Source organism: Chanodichthys erythropterus, unplaced genomic scaffold (assembly GCF_024489055.1).
Source record: "Chanodichthys erythropterus isolate Z2021 unplaced genomic scaffold, ASM2448905v1 ctg000030_np12, whole genome shotgun sequence".
Classification (NCBI taxonomy): domain Eukaryota; kingdom Metazoa; phylum Chordata; class Actinopteri; order Cypriniformes; family Xenocyprididae; genus Chanodichthys; species Chanodichthys erythropterus.
Genome location: NW_027125653.1, coordinates 1 through 20,067, shown reverse-complemented (window position 1 = coordinate 20,067; position 20,067 = coordinate 1). Strand labels below are relative to the sequence as shown.

The 20,067-nt window shown below is 45.5% G+C and overlaps 36 non-coding genes across 36 annotated transcripts; 26 read left to right on the top strand and 10 right to left on the bottom strand.

Moving 5' to 3' along the window:
* Positions 1–873: 873 nt before the first annotated feature.
* LOC137015663 (U4 spliceosomal RNA) lies at positions 874–1,014 on the bottom strand. The gene has a single exon (XR_010894015.1). It is a non-coding gene; the product is annotated as a U4 spliceosomal RNA (small nuclear RNA).
* A 652-nt stretch (positions 1,015–1,666) lies between these two features.
* trnas-gcu (transfer RNA serine (anticodon GCU)) lies at positions 1,667–1,748 on the top strand. The gene has a single exon. It is a non-coding gene; the product is annotated as a tRNA-Ser (tRNA).
* Positions 1,749–1,883: 135 nt separating this feature from the next.
* Positions 1,884–1,965, top strand: trnas-gcu (transfer RNA serine (anticodon GCU)). The gene has a single exon. It is a non-coding gene; the product is annotated as a tRNA-Ser (tRNA).
* A 288-nt stretch (positions 1,966–2,253) lies between these two features.
* trnas-gcu (transfer RNA serine (anticodon GCU)) lies at positions 2,254–2,335 on the top strand. Its single transcript has one exon. It is a non-coding gene; the product is annotated as a tRNA-Ser (tRNA).
* Positions 2,336–2,470: 135 nt separating this feature from the next.
* trnas-gcu (transfer RNA serine (anticodon GCU)) lies at positions 2,471–2,552 on the top strand. Its single transcript has one exon. It is a non-coding gene; the product is annotated as a tRNA-Ser (tRNA).
* A 135-nt stretch (positions 2,553–2,687) lies between these two features.
* Positions 2,688–2,769, top strand: trnas-gcu (transfer RNA serine (anticodon GCU)). The gene has a single exon. It is a non-coding gene; the product is annotated as a tRNA-Ser (tRNA).
* Positions 2,770–3,948: 1,179 nt separating this feature from the next.
* LOC137015666 (U4 spliceosomal RNA) lies at positions 3,949–4,089 on the bottom strand. The gene has a single exon (XR_010894018.1). It is a non-coding gene; the product is annotated as a U4 spliceosomal RNA (small nuclear RNA).
* A 651-nt stretch (positions 4,090–4,740) lies between these two features.
* On the top strand, positions 4,741–4,822 carry trnas-gcu (transfer RNA serine (anticodon GCU)). Its single transcript has one exon. It is a non-coding gene; the product is annotated as a tRNA-Ser (tRNA).
* A 135-nt stretch (positions 4,823–4,957) lies between these two features.
* On the top strand, positions 4,958–5,039 carry trnas-gcu (transfer RNA serine (anticodon GCU)). The gene has a single exon. It is a non-coding gene; the product is annotated as a tRNA-Ser (tRNA).
* Positions 5,040–5,327: 288 nt separating this feature from the next.
* On the top strand, positions 5,328–5,409 carry trnas-gcu (transfer RNA serine (anticodon GCU)). The gene has a single exon. It is a non-coding gene; the product is annotated as a tRNA-Ser (tRNA).
* Positions 5,410–5,544: 135 nt separating this feature from the next.
* On the top strand, positions 5,545–5,626 carry trnas-gcu (transfer RNA serine (anticodon GCU)). The gene has a single exon. It is a non-coding gene; the product is annotated as a tRNA-Ser (tRNA).
* Positions 5,627–5,761: 135 nt separating this feature from the next.
* On the top strand, positions 5,762–5,843 carry trnas-gcu (transfer RNA serine (anticodon GCU)). The gene has a single exon. It is a non-coding gene; the product is annotated as a tRNA-Ser (tRNA).
* Positions 5,844–7,022: 1,179 nt separating this feature from the next.
* Positions 7,023–7,163, bottom strand: LOC137015665 (U4 spliceosomal RNA). Its single transcript, XR_010894017.1, has one exon. It is a non-coding gene; the product is annotated as a U4 spliceosomal RNA (small nuclear RNA).
* A 652-nt stretch (positions 7,164–7,815) lies between these two features.
* Positions 7,816–7,897, top strand: trnas-gcu (transfer RNA serine (anticodon GCU)). The gene has a single exon. It is a non-coding gene; the product is annotated as a tRNA-Ser (tRNA).
* A 135-nt stretch (positions 7,898–8,032) lies between these two features.
* trnas-gcu (transfer RNA serine (anticodon GCU)) lies at positions 8,033–8,114 on the top strand. Its single transcript has one exon. It is a non-coding gene; the product is annotated as a tRNA-Ser (tRNA).
* Positions 8,115–8,402: 288 nt separating this feature from the next.
* Positions 8,403–8,484, top strand: trnas-gcu (transfer RNA serine (anticodon GCU)). The gene has a single exon. It is a non-coding gene; the product is annotated as a tRNA-Ser (tRNA).
* Positions 8,485–8,619: 135 nt separating this feature from the next.
* trnas-gcu (transfer RNA serine (anticodon GCU)) lies at positions 8,620–8,701 on the top strand. The gene has a single exon. It is a non-coding gene; the product is annotated as a tRNA-Ser (tRNA).
* Positions 8,702–8,836: 135 nt separating this feature from the next.
* trnas-gcu (transfer RNA serine (anticodon GCU)) lies at positions 8,837–8,918 on the top strand. Its single transcript has one exon. It is a non-coding gene; the product is annotated as a tRNA-Ser (tRNA).
* Positions 8,919–10,097: 1,179 nt separating this feature from the next.
* On the bottom strand, positions 10,098–10,238 carry LOC137015661 (U4 spliceosomal RNA). The gene has a single exon (XR_010894013.1). It is a non-coding gene; the product is annotated as a U4 spliceosomal RNA (small nuclear RNA).
* Positions 10,239–10,891: 653 nt separating this feature from the next.
* trnas-gcu (transfer RNA serine (anticodon GCU)) lies at positions 10,892–10,973 on the top strand. The gene has a single exon. It is a non-coding gene; the product is annotated as a tRNA-Ser (tRNA).
* A 135-nt stretch (positions 10,974–11,108) lies between these two features.
* trnas-gcu (transfer RNA serine (anticodon GCU)) lies at positions 11,109–11,190 on the top strand. The gene has a single exon. It is a non-coding gene; the product is annotated as a tRNA-Ser (tRNA).
* A 288-nt stretch (positions 11,191–11,478) lies between these two features.
* On the top strand, positions 11,479–11,560 carry trnas-gcu (transfer RNA serine (anticodon GCU)). The gene has a single exon. It is a non-coding gene; the product is annotated as a tRNA-Ser (tRNA).
* A 135-nt stretch (positions 11,561–11,695) lies between these two features.
* trnas-gcu (transfer RNA serine (anticodon GCU)) lies at positions 11,696–11,777 on the top strand. The gene has a single exon. It is a non-coding gene; the product is annotated as a tRNA-Ser (tRNA).
* Positions 11,778–11,912: 135 nt separating this feature from the next.
* On the top strand, positions 11,913–11,994 carry trnas-gcu (transfer RNA serine (anticodon GCU)). Its single transcript has one exon. It is a non-coding gene; the product is annotated as a tRNA-Ser (tRNA).
* Positions 11,995–13,173: 1,179 nt separating this feature from the next.
* On the bottom strand, positions 13,174–13,314 carry LOC137015664 (U4 spliceosomal RNA). The gene has a single exon (XR_010894016.1). It is a non-coding gene; the product is annotated as a U4 spliceosomal RNA (small nuclear RNA).
* Positions 13,315–13,965: 651 nt separating this feature from the next.
* trnas-gcu (transfer RNA serine (anticodon GCU)) lies at positions 13,966–14,047 on the top strand. The gene has a single exon. It is a non-coding gene; the product is annotated as a tRNA-Ser (tRNA).
* A 128-nt stretch (positions 14,048–14,175) lies between these two features.
* Positions 14,176–14,257, top strand: trnas-gcu (transfer RNA serine (anticodon GCU)). Its single transcript has one exon. It is a non-coding gene; the product is annotated as a tRNA-Ser (tRNA).
* A 288-nt stretch (positions 14,258–14,545) lies between these two features.
* trnas-gcu (transfer RNA serine (anticodon GCU)) lies at positions 14,546–14,627 on the top strand. Its single transcript has one exon. It is a non-coding gene; the product is annotated as a tRNA-Ser (tRNA).
* Positions 14,628–14,762: 135 nt separating this feature from the next.
* On the top strand, positions 14,763–14,844 carry trnas-gcu (transfer RNA serine (anticodon GCU)). Its single transcript has one exon. It is a non-coding gene; the product is annotated as a tRNA-Ser (tRNA).
* A 1,179-nt stretch (positions 14,845–16,023) lies between these two features.
* On the bottom strand, positions 16,024–16,164 carry LOC137015662 (U4 spliceosomal RNA). The gene has a single exon (XR_010894014.1). It is a non-coding gene; the product is annotated as a U4 spliceosomal RNA (small nuclear RNA).
* Positions 16,165–16,816: 652 nt separating this feature from the next.
* trnas-gcu (transfer RNA serine (anticodon GCU)) lies at positions 16,817–16,898 on the top strand. The gene has a single exon. It is a non-coding gene; the product is annotated as a tRNA-Ser (tRNA).
* Positions 16,899–17,396: 498 nt separating this feature from the next.
* Positions 17,397–17,478, top strand: trnas-gcu (transfer RNA serine (anticodon GCU)). Its single transcript has one exon. It is a non-coding gene; the product is annotated as a tRNA-Ser (tRNA).
* A 1,817-nt stretch (positions 17,479–19,295) lies between these two features.
* On the bottom strand, positions 19,296–19,377 carry trnas-gcu (transfer RNA serine (anticodon GCU)). The gene has a single exon. It is a non-coding gene; the product is annotated as a tRNA-Ser (tRNA).
* A 135-nt stretch (positions 19,378–19,512) lies between these two features.
* trnas-gcu (transfer RNA serine (anticodon GCU)) lies at positions 19,513–19,594 on the bottom strand. Its single transcript has one exon. It is a non-coding gene; the product is annotated as a tRNA-Ser (tRNA).
* A 74-nt stretch (positions 19,595–19,668) lies between these two features.
* Positions 19,669–19,750, bottom strand: trnas-gcu (transfer RNA serine (anticodon GCU)). The gene has a single exon. It is a non-coding gene; the product is annotated as a tRNA-Ser (tRNA).
* Positions 19,751–19,878: 128 nt separating this feature from the next.
* On the bottom strand, positions 19,879–19,960 carry trnas-gcu (transfer RNA serine (anticodon GCU)). The gene has a single exon. It is a non-coding gene; the product is annotated as a tRNA-Ser (tRNA).
* Between the last annotated feature and the right edge of the window lie 107 nt (positions 19,961–20,067).

Genomic DNA, 20,067 nt, shown 5'->3' with positions numbered 1-20,067 from the left:
CAGTCGATTGGAGCGTGCATCAAGCTGCCAAAGTCACATGGTTTCAGTAAAAGAGTCTTTGTTACGACATAACTGTTTAAAAACGTTTTGAAATTTTAATGGCTCACCGCTGGGGACCATCTCTGCGAACCCATGAATCATGCAAATTCACTGAGAACCACTGAACAAGTGCCTATGGTTTTTACATGATCTCTGATCAGTTTTATATATTTGTGGAAGTTTTAATAAGACATTGGTATAATTAGAAAGAATAATAGTAGCCAATAGTATTTTATTGGCCTGTTTAGCTGAGCCATCCATGGAACAAACAAAACAAGACCTGAAAATTGATAAAAGAACACATATTACACAGACACTTGAAATGTAATAATATTAGATTATAAGTTAATTGCATTTGATAGATTTTACTTCCAATAAAACATTTGCAATGTGTTTGTAAAAGGGTTTTTATGCATGTTTGGCCTGAGTTTTTGTTGCATTTACACTGCTCTGACCAGCAGATGTCACCAGCGTGTGGCGTTTCAAACGCTTGAAAACAGTGAATCATTTTGCAAAACAATTTGTTCAATTGATCCCAAACTTTGAAAAGCTTAATTTCTCCAATCACAGTTTACGACACGTCATGGGGCTCTTTGACTGAATCACATTTTAATAATAGCTGCAGAAAAGCTGTGTTCATATCTGAAAACATTGTTGAGATCAAGATCAATACAACATGCAAGCTGGTGCTTGCATATGACCATTAAGAACACAAAGACTCTCCAAGTGCGCTCTGAGACAGACCTTCACCAGACGTGAGCTTTTGCCACCTTAGCAAAAACAACACGTGAAAGAAACCAAAACACAACCGCGTATTTTCAACAAGTTGTTAAGCCTCCTAAGAGGCCGACAAAAATTGCCAAGGCTGACTGTATTTCAAGTCATCCCGGCGGGGTATTGGGTAAAGTTTTCAACCAGCAATGATCACGCCTCGGATAAACCTCATAGGCTACGATATTGCCTCTGCGAAAGAATAGCGGCGAAAGTCACAACGTCTTCCGTGCACCTATCTGCACGTGGAACGACAGGGTGGTAAGAAGCTTTAAACTGCCATCCAATCAGCATTTTGGCACGGATGGATGAATGGTGTGTCTACGAAACAGACAAGCGATGTGCACAAAAAGGTTTATTCCTTGTACTCTCTTCACTCAAAGAAAAAAGTGTGCTATTTCCGTAAATCTGGTGGGAGAGAATTATGGGTATCCTGGCAGCAAAGGGGCGGAGTCATAACCCTCAATCTCCAAGAACATGTTTGAGATCGGGATCGATTCAACGAGCCCCCTACAAGGTCGGGAAGGATAATGAAGAGTGCAAGGACACTGCAAACATATTCTGAGGGAGGTCCAATGCCAGCTTTGTTACCTTTTTCTAGAGTCTGGCGTTCTCTCTAGGTTCTTTCCAACAAAGCAGAAGCAGGACACAAAAGAAACATAAGCACATCTCCCTCTTTCAAAACAATTGTGAGTCTCCTAACCCATAAAACCCAATGCTCCTTGCAGGTCAGTCGGAGGCTTACCTCTCGCATCTCCCCAACCATTTACAACACATTATGGTGAACTTTGTCTCCGTCCTGTTAATGAGAGTGGCTGAAAAGCACCTCAATGCCACTTCCGGCAGCTGAGGGTGTGACGAGGTGGCCGAGTGGTTAAGGCGATGGACTGCTAATCCATTGTGCTCTGCACGCGTGGGTTCGAATCCCATCCTCGTCGTTCGATGGCTTTAGTGTTTCGGAGAGCCCAGTGCACCTGGCATAGCCGCTCGAAGGACCTTGCTGCCAACTTTAACGTCGTCTTACGTTAGTTGCAGAAAAACACCACAGCCAAATTTCAGTCAGATTGTGAAGTGACGAGGTGGCTGAGTGGTTAAGGCGATGGACTGCTAATCCATTGTGCTCTGCATGCGTTGGTTTGAATCCCATCCTCGTCGTTTGATGGCTTTAGTGCTTGGAGAGCCTAGTGCACCTGGCACCTACCAACTTTAATGTCATCAGGAGATTGCGAGACGAGGTGGCTGAGTGGTTAAGGCGATGGACTAATCCATTTTGCACTGCACGCGTGGGTTCGAATCCCATCCTCGTCGTTTGATGGCTTTAGTGCTCGAGAGAGCACAGTGCGTCTGGAAAAAGCTGCTCGAAGTTTCTTGCTGCCAACTTTAACGCCGTCATACTAAAGATAGATGCAGAAAGCCCAGCTTCGAGCTGCTAGGCGGTCGAGAGACGAGGTGGCCGAGTGGTTAAGGCGATGGACTGCTAATCCCTTGTGCTCTGCACGCGTGGGTTCGAATCCCTTCCTCGTTGTTTGATGGCATTAGTGCTCGAGAGAGCACAGTGCGTCTGGAAAAAGCTGCTCGAAGTTTCTTGCTGCCAACTTTAACGGCGTCATATTAAAGATAGCTGCAGAAAGCCCAGCTTCGAGCTGCTAGGCGATCGAGAGACGAGGTGGCCGAGTGGTTAAGGCGATGGACAGCTAATCCATTGTGCTCTGCACGCGTGGGTTCGAATCCCATCCTCGTCGTTTGATGGCTTTAGTGCTCGAGAGAGCACAGTGCGTCTGGAAAAAGCTGCTCGAAGTTTCTTGCTGCCAACTTTAACGCCGTCATACTAAAGATAGCTGCAGAAAGCCCAGCTTCGAGCTGCTGGGCAATCGAGAGACGAGGTGGCCGAGTGGTTAAGGCGATGGACTGCTAATCCATTGTGCTCTGCACGCGTGGGTTCGAATCCCATCCTCGTCGTGTGATGGCTTTAGCGTTTTGGAGAGCCTAGTGCACCTGGCACCTGCCAACTTTAATGTCGTCAGGAGATTGCGAGACGAGGTGGCTGAGTGGTTAAGGCGATGGACTAATCCATTTTGCTCTGCACGCGTGGGTTCGAATCCCATCCTCGTCGCTAGAGGTCTTTAGCCTCCAGGAGAGCCTAGTGAACAGGTCGACTGCAGCCATGCTGCTCGCATCTTTCCAACTGTTTACGACTATTGGTGAGCGATTTCGAAAGACTGTTTCGTGAAATATTGAAACCTTTACAAATCTTTTGTTTTGATTCAGTCGATCGGAGCGTGCATCAAGCTGCCAAAGTCACATGGTTTCAGTAAAAGAGTCTTTGTTACGACATAACTGTTTCAAAACGTTTTGAATTTTTAATGGCTCACCGCTGGGGACCATCTCTGCGAACCCATGAATCATGCAAATTCACTGAGAACCACTGAACAAGTGCCTATGGTTTTTACATGATCTCTGATCAGTTTTATATATTTGTGGAAGTTTTAATAAGACATTGGTATAATTAGAAAGAATAATAGTAGCCAATAGTATTTTATTGGCCTGTTTAGCTGAGCCATCCATGGAACAAACAAAACAAGACCTGAAAATTGATAAAAGAACACATATTACACAGACACTTGAAATGTAATAATATTAGATTATAAGTTAATTGCATTTGATAGATTTTACTTCCAATAAAACATTTGCAATGTGTTTGTAAAAGGTTTTTTATGCATGTTTGGCCTGAGTTTTTGTTGCATTTACACTGCTCTGACCAGCAGATGTCACCAGCGTGTGGCGTTTCAAACGCTTGGAAACAGTGAATCATTTTGCAAAACAATTTGTTCAATTGATCCCAAACTTTGAAAAGCTTAATTTCTCCAATCACAGTTTACGACACGTCATGGGGCTCTTTGACTGAATCACATTTTAATAATAGCTGCAGAAAAGCTGTGTTCATATCTGAAAACATTGTTGAGATCAAGATCAATACAACATGCAAGCTGGTGCTTGCATATGACCATAAAGAACACAAAGACTCTCCAAGTGCGCTCTGAGACAGACCTTCACCAGACGTGAGCTTTTGCCACCTTAGCAAAAACAACACGTGAAAGAAACCAAAACACAACCGCTTATTTTCAACAAGCTATTAAGCCTCCTAAGAGGCCGACAAAAATTGCCAAGGCTGACTGTATTTCAAGTCATCCCGGCAGGGTATTGGGTAAAGTTTTCAACCAGCAATGATCACGCCTCGGATAAACCTCATAGGCTACGATATTGCCTCTGCGAAAGAATAGCGGCGAAAGTCGCAACGTCTTCCGTGCACCTATCTGCACGTGGAACGACAGGGTGGTAAGAAGCTTTAAACTGCCATCCAATCAGCATTTTGGCACGGATGGATGAATGGTGTGTCTACGAAACAGACAAGCGATGTGCACAAAAAGGTTTATTCCTTGTACTCTCTTCACTCAAAGAAAAAAGTGTGCTATTTCCGTAAATCTGGGGGAGAGAATTATGGGTATCCTGGCAGCAAAGGGGCGGAGTCATAACCCTCAATCTCCAAGAACATGTTTGAGATCGGGATCGATTCAACGAGCCCCCTACAAGGTCGGGAAGGATAATGAAGAGTGCAAGGACACTGCAAACATATTCTGAGGGAGGTCCAATGCCAGCTTTGTTACCTTTTTCTAGAGTCTGGCGTTCTCTCTAGGTTCTTTCCAACAAAGCAGAAGCAGGACACAAAAGAAACATAAGCACATCTCCCTCTTTCAAAACAATTGTGAGTCTCCTAACCCATAAAACCCAATGCTCCTTGCAGGTCAGTCGGAGGCTTACCTCTCGCATCTCCCCAACCATTTACAACACATTATGGTGAACTTTGTCTCCGTCCTGTTAATGAGAGTGGCTGAAAAGCACCTCAATGCCACTTCCGGCTGCTGAGGGTGTGACGAGGTGGCCGAGTGGTTAAGGCGATGGACAGCTAATCCATTGTGCTCTGCACGCGTGGGTTCGAATCCCATCCTCGTCGTTCGATGGCTTTAGTGTTTCGGAGAGCCCAGTGCACCTGGCATAGCCGCTCGAAGGACCTTGCTGCCAACTTTAATGTCGTCTTACGTTAGTTGCAGAAAAACACCACAGCCAAATTTCAGTCAGATTGTGAAGTGACGAGGTGGCTGAGTGGTTAAGGCGATGGACTGCTAATCCATTGTGCTCTGCATGCGTTGGTTTGAATCCCATCCTCGTCGTTTGATGGCTTTAGTGCTTGGAGAGCCTAGTGCACCTGGCACCTACCAACTTTAATGTCATCAGGAGATTGCGAGACGAGGTGGTTGAGTGGTTAAGGCGATGGACTAATCCATTTTGCACTGCACGCGTGGGTTCGAATCCCATCCTCGTCGTTTGATGGCTTTAGTGCTCGAGAGAGCACAGTGCGTCTGGAAAAAGCTGCTCGAAGTTTCTTGCTGCCAACTTTAACGCCGTCATACTAAAGATAGATGCAGAAAGCCCAGCTTCGAGCTGCTAGGCGGTCGAGAGACGAGGTGGCCGAGTGGTTAAGGCGATGGACTGCTAATCCCTTGTGCTCTGCACGCGTGGGTTCGAATCCCTTCCTCGTTGTTTGATGGCATTAGTGCTCGAGAGAGCACAGTGCGTCTGGAAAAAGCTGCTCGAAGTTTCTTGCTGCCAACTTTAACGGCGTCATATTAAAGATAGCTGCAGAAAGCCCAGCTTCAAGCTGCTAGGTGATCGAGAGACGAGGTGGCCGAGTGGTTAAGGCGATGGACTGCTAATCCATTGTGCTCTGCACGCGTGGGTTCGAATCCCATCCTCGTCGTTTGATGGCTTTAGTGCTCGAGAGAGCACAGTGCGTCTGGAAAAAGCTGCTCGAAGTTTCTTGCTGCCAACTTTAACGTCGTCATACTAAAGATAGCTGCAGAAAGCCCAGCTTCGAGCTGCTGGGCAATCGAGAGACGAGGTGGCCGAGTGGTTAAGGCGATGGACTGCTAATCCATTGTGCTCTGCACGCGTGGGTTCGAATCCCATCCTCGTCGTGTGATGGCTTTAGCGTTTTGGAGAGCCTAGTGCACCTGGCACCTGCCAACTTTAATGTCGTCAGGAGATTGCGAGACGAGGTGGCTGAGTGGTTAAGGCGATGGACTAATCCATTTTGCTCTGCACGCGTGGGTTCGAATCCCATCCTCGTCGCTAGAGGTCTTTAGCCTCCAGGAGAGCCTAGTGAACAGGTCGACTGCAGCCATGCTGCTCGCATCTTTCCAACTGTTTACGACTATTGGTGAGCGATTTCGAAAGACTGTTTCGTGAAATATTGAAACCTTTACAAATCTTTTGTTTTGATTCAGTCGATCGGAGCGTGCATCAAGCTGCCAAAGTCACATGGTTTCAGTAAAAGAGTCTTTGTTACGACATAACTGTTTCAAAACGTTTTGAATTTTTAATGGCTCACCGCTGGGGACCATCTCTGCGAACCCATGAATCATGCAAATTCACTGAGAACCACTGAACAAGTGCCTATGGTTTTTACATGATCTCTGATCAGTTTTATATATTTGTGGAAGTTTTAATAAGACATTGGTATAATTAGAAAGAATAATAGTAGCCAATAGTATTTTATTGGCCTGTTTAGCTGAGCCATCCATGGAACAAACAAAACAAGACCTGAAAATTGATAAAAGAACACATATTACACAGACACTTGAAATGTAATAATATTAGATTATAAGTTAATTGCATTTGATAGATTTTACTTCCAATAAAACATTTGCAATGTGTTTGTAAAAGGTTTTTTATGCATGTTTGGCCTGAGTTTTTGTTGCATTTACACTGCTCTGACCAGCAGATGTCACCAGCGTGTGGCGTTTCAAACGCTTGGAAACAGTGAATCATTTTGCAAAACAATTTGTTCAATTGATCCCAAACTTTGAAAAGCTTAATTTCTCCAATCACAGTTTACGACACGTCATGGGGCTCTTTGACTGAATCACATTTTAATAATAGCTGCAGAAAAGCTGTGTTCATATCTGAAAACATTGTTGAGATCAAGATCAATACAACATGCAAGCTGGTGCTTGCATATGACCATAAAGAACACAAAGACTCTCCAAGTGCGCTCTGAGACAGACCTTCACCAGACGTGAGCTTTTGCCACCTTAGCAAAAACAACACGTGAAAGAAACCAAAACACAACCGCTTATTTTCAACAAGCTATTAAGCCTCCTAAGAGGCCGACAAAAATTGCCAAGGCTGACTGTATTTCAAGTCATCCCGGCAGGGTATTGGGTAAAGTTTTCAACCAGCAATGATCACGCCTCGGATAAACCTCATAGGCTACGATATTGCCTCTGCGAAAGAATAGCGGCGAAAGTCGCAACGTCTTCCGTGCACCTATCTGCACGTGGAACGACAGGGTGGTAAGAAGCTTTAAACTGCCATCCAATCAGCATTTTGGCACGGATGGATGAATGGTGTGTCTACGAAACAGACAAGCGATGTGCACAAAAAGGTTTATTCCTTGTACTCTCTTCACTCAAAGAAAAAAGTGTGCTATTTCCGTAAATCTGGGGGGAGAGAATTATGGGTATCCTGGCAGCAAAGGGGCGGAGTCATAACCCTCAATCTCCAAGAACATGTTTGAGATCGGGATCGATTCAACGAGCCCCCTACAAGGTCGGGAAGGATAATGAAGAGTGCAAGGACACTGCAAACATATTCTGAGGGAGGTCCAATGCCAGCTTTGTTACCTTTTTCTAGAGTCTGGCGTTCTCTCTAGGTTCTTTCCAACAAAGCAGAAGCAGGACACAAAAGAAACATAAGCACATCTCCCTCTTTCAAAACAATTGTGAGTCTCCTAACCCATAAAACCCAATGCTCCTTGCAGGTCAGTCGGAGGCTTACCTCTCGCATCTCCCCAACCATTTACAACACATTATGGTGAACTTTGTCTCCGTCCTGTTAATGAGAGTGGCTGAAAAGCACCTCAATGCCACTTCCGGCTGCTGAGGGTGTGACGAGGTGGCCGAGTGGTTAAGGCGATGGACTGCTAATCCATTGTGCTCTGCACGCGTGGGTTCGAATCCCATCCTCGTCGTTCGATGGCTTTAGTGTTTCGGAGAGCCCAGTGCACCTGGCATAGCCGCTCGAAGGACCTTGCTGCCAACTTTAACGTCGTCTTACGTTAGTTGCAGAAAAACACCACAGCCAAATTTCAGTCAGATTGTGAAGTGACGAGGTGGCTGAGTGGTTAAGGCGATGGACTGCTAATCCATTGTGCTCTGCATGCGTTGGTTTGAATCCCATCCTCGTCGTTTGATGGCTTTAGTGCTTGGAGAGCCTAGTGCACCTGGCACCTACCAACTTTAATGTCATCAGGAGATTGCGAGACGAGGTGGTTGAGTGGTTAAGGCGATGGACTAATCCATTTTGCACTGCACGCGTGGGTTCGAATCCCATCCTCGTCGTTTGATGGCTTTAGTGCTCGAGAGAGCACAGTGCGTCTGGAAAAAGCTGCTCGAAGTTTCTTGCTGCCAACTTTAACGCCGTCATACTAAAGATAGATGCAGAAAGCCCAGCTTCGAGCTGCTAGGCGGTCGAGAGACGAGGTGGCCGAGTGGTTAAGGCGATGGACTGCTAATCCCTTGTGCTCTGCACGCGTGGGTTCGAATCCCTTCCTCGTTGTTTGATGGCATTAGTGCTCGAGAGAGCACAGTGCGTCTGGAAAAAGCTGCTCGAAGTTTCTTGCTGCCAACTTTAACGGCGTCATATTAAAGATAGCTGCAGAAAGCCCAGCTTCAAGCTGCTAGGTGATCGAGAGACGAGGTGGCCGAGTGGTTAAGGCGATGGACTGCTAATCCATTGTGCTCTGCACGCGTGGGTTCGAATCCCATCCTCGTCGTTTGATGGCTTTAGTGCTCGAGAGAGCACAGTGCGTCTGGAAAAAGCTGCTCAAAGTTTCTTGCTGCCAACTTTAACGTCGTCATACTAAAGATAGCTGCAGAAAGCCCAGCTTCGAGCTGTTGGGCAATCGAGAGACGAGGTGGCCGAGTGGTTAAGGCGATGGACTGCTAATCCATTGTGCTCTGCACGCGTGGGTTCGAATCCCATCCTCGTCGTGTGATGGCTTTAGCGTTTTGGAGAGCCTAGTGCACCTGGCACCTGCCAACTTTAATGTCGTCAGGAGATTGCGAGACGAGGTGGCTGAGTGGTTAAGGCGATGGACTAATCCATTTTGCTCTGCACGCGTGGGTTCGAATCCCATCCTCGTCGCTAGAGGTCTTTAGCCTCCAGGAGAGCCTAGTGAACAGGTCGACTGCAGCCATGCTGCTCGCATCTTTCCAACTGTTTACGACTATTGGTGAGCGATTTCGAAAGACTGTTTCGTGAAATATTGAAACCTTTACAAATCTTTTGTTTTGATTCAGTCGATCGGAGCGTGCATCAAGCTGCCAAAGTCACATGGTTTCAGTAAAAGAGTCTTTGTTACGACATAACTGTTTCAAAACGTTTTGAATTTTTAATGGTTCACCGCTGGGGACCATCTCTGCGAACCCATGAATCATGCAAATTCACTGAGAACCACTGAACAAGTGCCTATGGTTTTTACATGATCTCTGATCAGTTTTATATATTTGTGGAAGTTTTAATAAGACATTGGTATAATTAGAAAGAATAATAGTAGCCAATAGTATTTTATTGGCCTGTTTAGCTGAGCCATCCATGGAACAAACAAAACAAGACCTGAAAATTGATAAAAGAACACATATTACACAGACACTTGAAATGTAATAATATTAGATTATAAGTTAATTGCATTTGATAGATTTTACTTCCAATAAAACATTTGCAATGTGTTTGTAAAAGGTTTTTTATGCATGTTTGGCCTGAGTTTTTGTTGCATTTACACTGCTCTGACCAGCAGATGTCACCAGCGTGTGGCGTTTCAAACGCTTGGAAACAGTGAATCATTTTGCAAAACAATTTGTTCAATTGATCCCAAACTTTGAAAAGCTTAATTTCTCCAATCACAGTTTACGACACGTCATGGGGCTCTTTGACTGAATCACATTTTAATAATAGCTGCAGAAAAGCTGTGTTCATATCTGAAAACATTGTTGAGATCAAGATCAATACAACATGCAAGCTGGTGCTTGCATATGACCATAAAGAACACAAAGACTCTCCAAGTGCGCTCTGAGACAGACCTTCACCAGACGTGAGCTTTTGCCACCTTAGCAAAAACAACACGTGAAAGAAACCAAAACACAACCGCTTATTTTCAACAAGTTATTAAGCCTCCTAAGAGGCCGACAAAAATTGCCAAGGCTGACTGTATTTCAAGTCATCCCGGCGGGGTATTGGGTAAAGTTTTCAACCAGCAATGATCACGCCTCGGATAAACCTCATAGGCTACGATATTGCCTCTGCGAAAGAATAGCGGCGAAAGTCGCAACGTCTTCCGTGCACCTATCTGCACGTGGAACGACAGGGTGGTAAGAAGCTTTAAACTGCCATCCAATCAGCATTTTGGCACGGATGGATGAATGGTGTGTCTACGAAACAGACAAGCGATGTGCACAAAAAGGTTTATTCCTTGTACTCTCTTCACTCAAAGAAAAAAGTGTGCTATTTCCGTAAATCTTGGTGGGAGAGAATTATGGGTATCCTGGCAGCAAAGGGGCGGAGTCATAACCCTCAATCTCCAAGAACATGTTTGAGATCGGGATCGATTCAACGAGCCCCCTACAAGGTCGGGAAGGATAATGAAGAGTGCAAGGACACTGCAAACATATTCTGAGGGAGGTCCAATGCCAGCTTTGTTACCTTTTTCTAGAGTCTGGCGTTCTCTCTAGGTTCTTTCCAACAAAGCAGAAGCAGGACACAAAAGAAACATAAGCACATCTCCCTCTTTCAAAACAATTGTGAGTCTCCTAACCCATAAAACCCAATGCTCCTTGCAGGTCAGTCGGAGGCTTACCTCTCGCATCTCCCCAACCATTTACAACACATTATGGCGAACTTTGTCTCCGTCCTGTTAATGAGAGTGGCTGAAAAGCACCTCAATGCCACTTCCGGCTGCTGAGGGTGTGACGAGGTGGCAGAGTGGTTAAGGCGATGGACTGCTAATCCATTGTGCTCTGCACGCGTGGGTTCGAATCCCATCCTCGTCGTTCGATGGCTTTAGTGTTTCGGAGAGCCCAGTGCACCTGGCATAGCCGCTCGAAGGACCTTGCTGCCAACTTTAACGTCGTCTTACGTTAGTTGCAGAAAAACACCACAGCCAAATTTCAGTCAGATTGTGAAGTGACGAGGTGGCTGAGTGGTTAAGGCGATGGACTGCTAATCCATTGTGCTCTGCATGCGTTGGTTTGAATCCCATCCTCGTCGTTTGATGGCTTTAGTGCTTGGAGAGCCTAGTGCACCTGGCACCTACCAACTTTAATGTCATCAGGAGATTGCGAGACGAGGTGGTTGAGTGGTTAAGGCGATGGACTAATCCATTTTGCACTGCACGCGTGGGTTCGAATCCCATCCTCGTCGTTTGATGGCTTTAGTGCTCGAGAGAGCACAGTGCGTCTGGAAAAAGCTGCTCGAAGTTTCTTGCTGCCAACTTTAACGCCGTCATACTAAAGATAGATGCAGAAAGCCCAGCTTCGAGCTGCTAGGCGGTCGAGAGACGAGGTGGCCGAGTGGTTAAGGCGATGGACTGCTAATCCCTTGTGCTCTGCACGCGTGGGTTCGAATCTCTTCCTCGTTGTTTGATGGCATTAGTGCTCGAGAGAGCACAGTGCGTCTGGAAAAAGCTGCTCGAAGTTTCTTGCTGCCAACTTTAACGGCGTCATATTAAAGATAGCTGCAGAAAGCCCAGCTTCGAGCTGCTAGGCGATCGAGAGACGAGGTGGCCGAGTGGTTAAGGCGATGGACTGCTAATCCATTGTGCTCTGCACGCGTGGGTTCGAATCCCATCCTCGTCGTTTGATGGCTTTAGTGCTCGAGAGAGCACAGTGCATCTGGAAAAAGCTGCTCGAAGTTTCTTGCTGCCAACTTTAACGCCGTCATACTAAAGATAGCTGCAGAAAGCCCAGCTTCGAGCTGCTGGGCAATCGAGAGACGAGGTGGCCGAGTGGTTAAGGCGATGGACTGCTAATCCATTGTGCTCTGCACGCGTGGATTCGAATCCCATCCTCGTCGTGTGATGGCTTTAGCGTTTTGGAGAGCCTAGTGCACCTGGCACCTGCCAACTTTAATGTCGTCAGGAGATTGCGAGACGAGGTGGCTGAGTGGTTATGGCGATGGACTAATCCATTTTGCTCTGCACGCGTGGGTTCGAATCCCATCCTCGTCGCTAGAGGTCTTTAGCCTCCAGGAGAGCCTAGTGAACAGGTCGACTGCAGCCATGCTGCTCGCATCTTTCCAACTGTTTACGACTATTGGTGAGCGATTTCGAAAGACTGTTTCGTGAAATATTGAAACCTTTACAAATCTTTTGTTTTGATTCAGTCGATCGGAGCGTGCATCAAGCTGCCAAAGTCACATGGTTTCAGTAAAAGAGTCTTTGTTACGACATAACTGTTTCAAAACGTTTTGAATTTTTAATGGCTCACCGCTGGGGACCATCTCTGCGAACCCATGAATCATGCAAATTCACTGAGAACCACTGAACAAGTGCCTATGGTTTTTACATGATCTCTGATCAGTTTTATATATTTGTGGAAGTTTTAATAAGACATTGGTATAATTAGAAAGAATAATAGTAGCCAATAGTATTTTATTGGCCTGTTTAGCTGAGCCATCCATGGAACAAACAAAACAAGACCTGAAAATTGATAAAAGAACACATATTACACAGACACTTGAAATGTAATAATATTAGATTATAAGTTAATTGCATTTGATAGATTTTACTTCCAATAAAACATTTGCAATGTGTTTGTAAAAGGTTTTTTATGCATGTTTGGCCTGAGTTTTTGTTGCATTTACGCTGCTCTGACCAGCAGATGTCACCAGCGTGTGGCGTTTCAAACGCTTGGAAACAGTGAATCATTTTGCAAAACAATTTGTTCAATTGATCCCAAACTTTGAAAAGCTTAATTTCTCCAATCACAGTTTACGACACGTCATGGGGCTCTTTGACTGAATCACATTTTAATAATAGCTGCAGAAAAGCTGTGTTCATATCTGAAAACATTGTTGAGATCAAGATCAATACAACATGCAAGCTGGTGCTTGCATATGACCATAAAGAACACAAAGACTCTCCAAGTGCGCTCTGAGACAGACCTTCACCAGACGTGAGCTTTTGCCACCTTAGCAAAAACAACACGTGAAAGAAACCAAAACACAACCGCTTATTTTCAACAAGTTATTAAGCCTCCTAAGAGGCCGACAAAAATTGCCAAGGCTGACTGTATTTCAAGTCATCCCGGCGGGGTATTGGGTAAAGTTTTCAACCAGCAATGATCACGCCTCGGATAAACCTCATGGGCTACGATATTGCCTCTGCGAAAGAATAGCGGCGAAAGTCGCAACGTCTTCCGTGCACCTATCTGCACGTGGAACGACAGGGTGCTAAGAAGCTTTAAACTGCCATCCAATCAGCATTTTGGCACGGATGGATGAATGGTGTGTCTACGAAACAGACAAGCGATGTGCACAAAAAGGTTTATTCCTTGTACTCTCTTCACTCAAAGAAAAAAGTGTGCTATTTCCGTAAATCTGGGGGAGAGAATTATGGGTATCCTGGCAGCAAAGGGGCGGAGTCATAACCCTCAATCTCCAAGAACATGTTTGAGATCGGGATCGATTCAACGAGCCCCCTACAAGGTCGGGAAGGATAATGAAGAGTGCAAGGACACTGCAAACATATTCTGAGGGAGGTCCAATGCCAGCTTTGTTACCTTTTTCTAGAGTCTGGCGTTCTCTCTAGGTTCTTTCCAACAAAGCAGAAGCAGGACACAAAAGAAACATAAGCACATCTCCCTCTTTCAAAACAATTGTGAGTCTCCTAACCCATAAAACCCAATGCTCCTCGCAGGTCAGTCGGAGGCTTACCTCTCGCATCTCCCCAACCATTTACAACACATTATGGTGAACTTTGTCTCCGTCCTGTTAATGAGAGTGGCTGAAAAGCACCTCAATGCCACTTCCGGCAGCTGAGGGTGTGACGAGGTGGCCGAGTGGTTAAGGCGATGGACTGCTAATCCATTGTGCTCTGCATGCGTGGGTTCGAATCCCATCCTCGTCGTTCGATGGCTTTAGTGTTTCGGAGAGCACCTGGCATAGCCGCTCGAAGGACCTTGCTGCCAACTTTAACGTCGTCATACGTTAGTTGCAGAAAAACACCACAGCCAAATTTCAGTCAGATTGTGAAGTGACGAGGTGGCTGAGTGGTTAAGGCGATGGACTGCTAATCCATTGTGCACTGCATGCGTTGGTTTGAATCCCATCCTCGTCGTTTGATGGCTTTAGTGCTTGGAGAGCCTAGTGCACCTGGCACCTACCAACTTTAATGTCATCAGGAGATTGCGAGACGAGGTGGCTGAGTGGTTAAGGCGATGGACTAATCCATTTTGCACTGCACGCGTGGGTTCGAATCCCATCCTCGTCGTTTGATGGCTTTAGTGCTCGAGAGAGCACAGTGCGTCTGGAAAAAGCTGCTCGAAGTTTCTTGCTGCCAACTTTAACGCCGTCATACTAAAGATAGATGCAGAAAGCCCAGCTTCGAGCTGCTAGGCGGTCGAGAGACGAGGTGGCCGAGTGGTTAAGGCGATGGACTGCTAATCCCTTGTGCTCTGCACGCGTGGGTTCGAATCCCTTCCTCGTTGTTTGATGGCATTAGTGCTCGAGAGAGCACAGTGCGTCTGGAAAAAGCTGCTCGAAGTTTCTTGCTGCCAACTTTAACGCCGTCATACTAAAGATAGATGCAGAAAGCCCAGCTTCGAGCTGCTAGGCGGTCGAGAGACGAGGTGGCCGAGTGGTTAAGGCGATGGACTGCTAATCCATTGTGCTCTGCACGCGTGGGTTCGAATCCCATCCTCGTCGTGTGATGGCTTTAGCGTTTTGGAGAGCCTAGTGCACCTGGCACCTGCCAACTTTAATGTCATCAGGAGATTGCGAGACGAGGTGGCTGAGTGGTTAAGGCGATGAACTAATCCATTTTGCTCTGCACACGTGGGTTCGAATCCCATCCTCGTCGCTAGAGGTCTTTAGCCTCCAGGAGAGCCTAGTGAACAGGTCGACTGCAGCCATGCTGCTCGCATCTTTCCAACTGTTTACGACTATTGGTGAGCGATTTCGAAAGACTGTTTCGTGAAATATTGAAACCTTTACAAATCTTTTGTTTTGATTCAGTCGATCGGAGCGTGCATCAAGCTGCCAAAGTCACATGGTTTCAGTAAAAGAGTCTTTGTTACGACATAACTGTTTCAAAACGTTTTGAATTTTTAATGGCTCACCGCTGGGGACCATCTCTGCGAACCCATGAATCATGCAAATTCACTGAGAACCACTGAACAAGTGCCTATGGTTTTTACATGATCTCTGATCAGTTTTATATATTTGTGGAAGTTTTAATAAGACATTGGTATAATTAGAAAGAATAATAGTAGCCAATAGTATTTTATTGGCCTGTTTAGCTGAGCCATCCATGGAACAAACAAAACAAGACCTGAAAATTGATAAAAGAACACATATTACACAGACACTTGAAATGTAATAATATTAGATTATAAGTTAATTGCATTTGATAGATTTTACTTCCAATAAAACATTTGCAATGTGTTTGTAAAAGGTTTTTTATGCATGTTTGGCCTGAGTTTTTGTTGCATTTACACTGCTCTGACCAGCATATGTCACCAGCGTGTGGCGTTTCGAACGCTTGGAAACATTGAATCACTTTGCAAAACAATTTGTTCAATTGATCCCAAACTTTGAAAAGCTTAATTTCTCCAATCACAGTTTACGACACGTCATGGGGCTCTTTGACTGAATCACATTTTAATAATAGCTGCAGAAAAGCTGCGTTCATATCTGAAAACATTGTTGAGATCAAGATCAATACAACATGCAAGCTGGTGCTTGCATATGACCATAAAGAACACAAAGACTCTCCAAGTGCGCTCTGAGACAGACCTTCACCAGACGTGAGCTTTTGCCACCTTAGCAAAAACAACACGTGAAAGAAACCAAAACACAACCGCTTATTTTCAACAAGTTATTAAGCCTCCTAAGAGACCGACAAAAATTGCCAAGGCTGACTGTATTTCAAGTCATCCCGGCAGGGTATTGGGTAAAGTTTTCAACCAGCAATGATCACGCCTCGGATAAACCTCATAGGCTACGATATTGCCTCTGCGAAAGAATAGAGGCGAAAGTCGCAACGTCTTCCGTGCACCTATCTGCACGTGGAACGACAGGGTGGTAAGAAGCTTTAAACTGCCATCCAATCAGCATTTTGGCACGGATGGATGAATGGTGTGTCTACGAAACAGACAAGCGATGTGCACAAAAAGGTTTATTCCTTGTACTCTCTTCACTCAAAGAAAAAAGTGTGCTATTTCCGTAAATCTGGGGGGAGAGAATTATGGGTATCCTGGCAGCAAAGGGGCGGAGTCATAACCCTCAATCACCAAGAACATGTTTGAGATCGGGATCGATTCAACGAGCCCCCTACAAGGTCGGGAAGGATAATGAAGAGTGCAAGGACACTGCAAACATATTCTGAGGGAGGTCCAATGCCAGCTTTGTTACCTTTTTCTAGAGTCTGGCGTTCTCTCTAGGTTCTTTCCAACAAAGCAGAAGCAGGACACAAAAGAAACATAAGCACATCTCCCTCTTTCAAAACAATTGTGAGTCTCCTAACCCATAAAACCCAATGCTCCTTGCAGGTCAGTCGGAGGCTTACCTCTCGCATCTCCCCAACCATTTACAACACATTATGGTGAACTTTGTCTCCGTCCTGTTAATGAGAGTGGCTGAAAAGCACCTCAATGCCACTTCCGGCAGCTGAGGGTGTGACGAGGTGGCCGAGTGGTTAAGGCGATGGACTGCTAATCCATTGTGCTCTGCATGCGTGGGTTCGAATCCCATCCTCGTCGTTCGATGGCTTTAGTGTTTCGGAGAGCACCTGGCATAGCCGCTCGAAGGACCTTGCTGCCAACTTTAACGTCGTCATACGTTAGTTGCAGAAAAACACCACAGCCAAATTTCAGTCAGATTGTGAAGTGACGAGGTTGCGGAGTGGTTAAGGCGATGGACTGCTAATACATTGTGCACTGCATCCGTTGGTTTGAATCCCATCCTCGTCGTTTGATGGCTTTAGTGCTTGGAGAGCCTAGTGCACCTGGCACCTACCAACTTTAATGTCATCAGGAGATTGCGAGACGAGGTGGCTGAGTGGTTAAGGCGATGGACTAATCCATTTTGCACTGCACGCGTGGGTTCGAATCCCATCCTCGTCGTTTGATGGCTTTAGTGCTCGAGAGAGCACAGTGCGTCTGGAAAAAGCTGCTCGAAGTTTCTTGCTGCCAACTTTAACACCGTCATACTAAAGATAGCTGCAGAAAGCCCAGCTTCGATCTGCTGGGCAATCGAGAGACGAGGTGGCCGAGTGGTTAAGGCGATGGACTGCTAATCCATTGTGCTCTGCACGCGTGGGTTCGAATCCCATCCTCGTCGTGTGATGGCTTTAGCGTTTTGGAGAGCCTAGTGCACCTGGCACCTGCCAACTTTAATGTCGTCAGGAGATTGCGAGACGAGGTGGCTGAGTGGTTAAGGCGATGGACTAATCCATTTTGCTCTGCACGCGTGGGTTCGAATCCCATCCTCGTCGCTAGAGGTCTTTAGCCTCCAGGAGAGCCTAGTGAACAGGTCGACTGCAGCCATGCTGCTCGCATCTTTCCAACTGTTTACGACTATTGGTGAGCGATTTCGAAAGACTGTTTCGTGAAATATTGAAACCTTTACAAATCTTTTGTTTTGATTCAGTCGATCGGAGCGTGCATCAAGCTGCCAAAGTCACATGGTTTCAGTAAAAGAGTCTTTGTTACGACATAACTGTTTCAAAACGTTTTGAATTTTTAATGGCTCACCGCTGGGGACCATCTCTGCGAACCCATGAATCATGCAAATTCACTGAGAACCACTGAACAAGTGCCTATGGTTTTTACATGATCTCTGATCAGTTTTATATATTTGTGGAAGTTTTAATAAGACATTGGTATAATTAGAAAGAATAATAGTAGCCAATAGTATTTTATTGGCCTGTCTAGCTGAGCCATCCATGGAACAAACAAAACAAGACCTGAAAATTGATAAAAGAACACATATTACACAGACACTTGAAATGTAATAATATTAGATTATAAGTTAATTGCATTTGATAGATTTTACTTCCAATAAAACATTTGCAATGTGTTTGTAAAAGGTTTTTTATGCATGTTTGGCCTGAGTTTTTGTTGCATTTACACTGCTCTGACCAGCAGATGTCACCAGCGTGTGGCGTTTCAAACGCTTGGAAACAGTGAATCATTTTGCAAAACAATTTGTTCAATTGATCCCAAACTTTGAAAAGCTTAATTTCTCCAATCACAGTTTACGACACGTCATGGGGCTCTTTGACTGAATCACATTTTAATAATAGCTGCAGAAAAGCTGTGTTCATATCTGAAAACATTGTTGAGATCAAGATCAATACAACATGCAAGCTGGTGCTTGCATATGACCATAAAGAACACAAAGACTCTCCAAGTGCGCTCTGAGACAGACCTTCACCAGACGTGAGCTTTTGCCACCTTAGCAAAAACAACACATGAAAGAAACCAAAACACAACCGCTTATTTGTAACAGGTGTTCTTTTATCAATTTTCAGGTCTTGTTTTGTTTGTTCCATGGATGGCTCAGCTAGACAGGCCAATAAAATACTATTGGCTACTATTATTCTTTCTAATTATACCAATGTCTTATTAAAACTTCCACAAATATATAAAACTGATCAGAGATCATGTAAAAACCATAGGCACTTGTTCAGTGGTTCTCAGTGAATTTGCATGATTCATGGGTTCGCAGAGATGGTCCCCAGCGGTGAGCCATTAAAAATTCAAAACGTTTTGAAACAGTTATGTCGTAACAAAGACTCTTTTACTGAAACCATGTGACTTTGGCAGCTTGATGCACGCTCCGATCGACTGAATCAAAACAAAAGATTTGTAAAGGTTTCAATATTTCACGAAACAGTCTTTCGAAATCGCTCACCAATAGTCGTAAACAGTTGGAAAGATGCGAGCAGCATGGCTGCAGTCGACCTGTTCACTAGGCTCTCCTGGAGGCTAAAGACCTCTAGCGACGAGGATGGGATTCGAACCCACGCGTGCAGAGCAAAATGGATTAGTCCATCGCCTTAACCACTCAGCCACCTCGTCTCGCAATCTCCTGACGACATTAAAGTTGGCAGGTGCCAGGTGCACTAGGCTCTCCAAAACGCTAAAGCCATCACACGACGAGGATGGGATTCGAACCCACGCGTGCAGAGCACAATGGATTAGCAGTCCATCGCCTTAACCACTCGGCCACCTCGTCTCTCGATTGCCCAGCAGATCGAAGCTGGGCTTTCTGCAGCTATCTTTAGTATGACGGTGTTAAAGTTGGCAGCAAGAAACTTCGAGCAGCTTTTTCCAGACGCACTGTGCTCTCTCGAGCACTAAAGCCATCAAACGACGAGGATGGGATTCGAACCCACGCGTGCAGAGCACAATGGATTAGCAGTCCATCGCCTTAACCACTCGGCCACCTCGTCTCGCAATCTCCTGATGACATTAAAGTTGGTAGGTGCCAGGTGCACTAGGCTCTCCAAGCACTAAAGCCATCAAACGACGAGGATGGGATTCGAACCCACGCATGCAGTGCACAATGTATTAGCAGTCCATCGCCTTAACCACTCAGCCACCTCGTCACTTCACAATCTGACTGAAATTTGGCTGTGGTGTTTTTCTGCAACTAACGTATGACGACGTTAAAGTTGGCAGCAAGGTCCTTCGAGCGGCTATGCCAGGTGCTCTCCGAAACACTAAAGCCATCGAACGACGAGGATGGGATTCGAACCCACGCATGCAGAGCACAATGGATTAGCAGTCCATCGCCTTAACCACTCGGCCACCTCGTCACACCCTCAGCTGCCGGAAGTGGCATTGAGGTGCTTTTCAGCCACTCTCATTAACAGGACGGAGACAAAGTTCACCATAATGTGTTGTAAATGGTTGGGGAGATGCG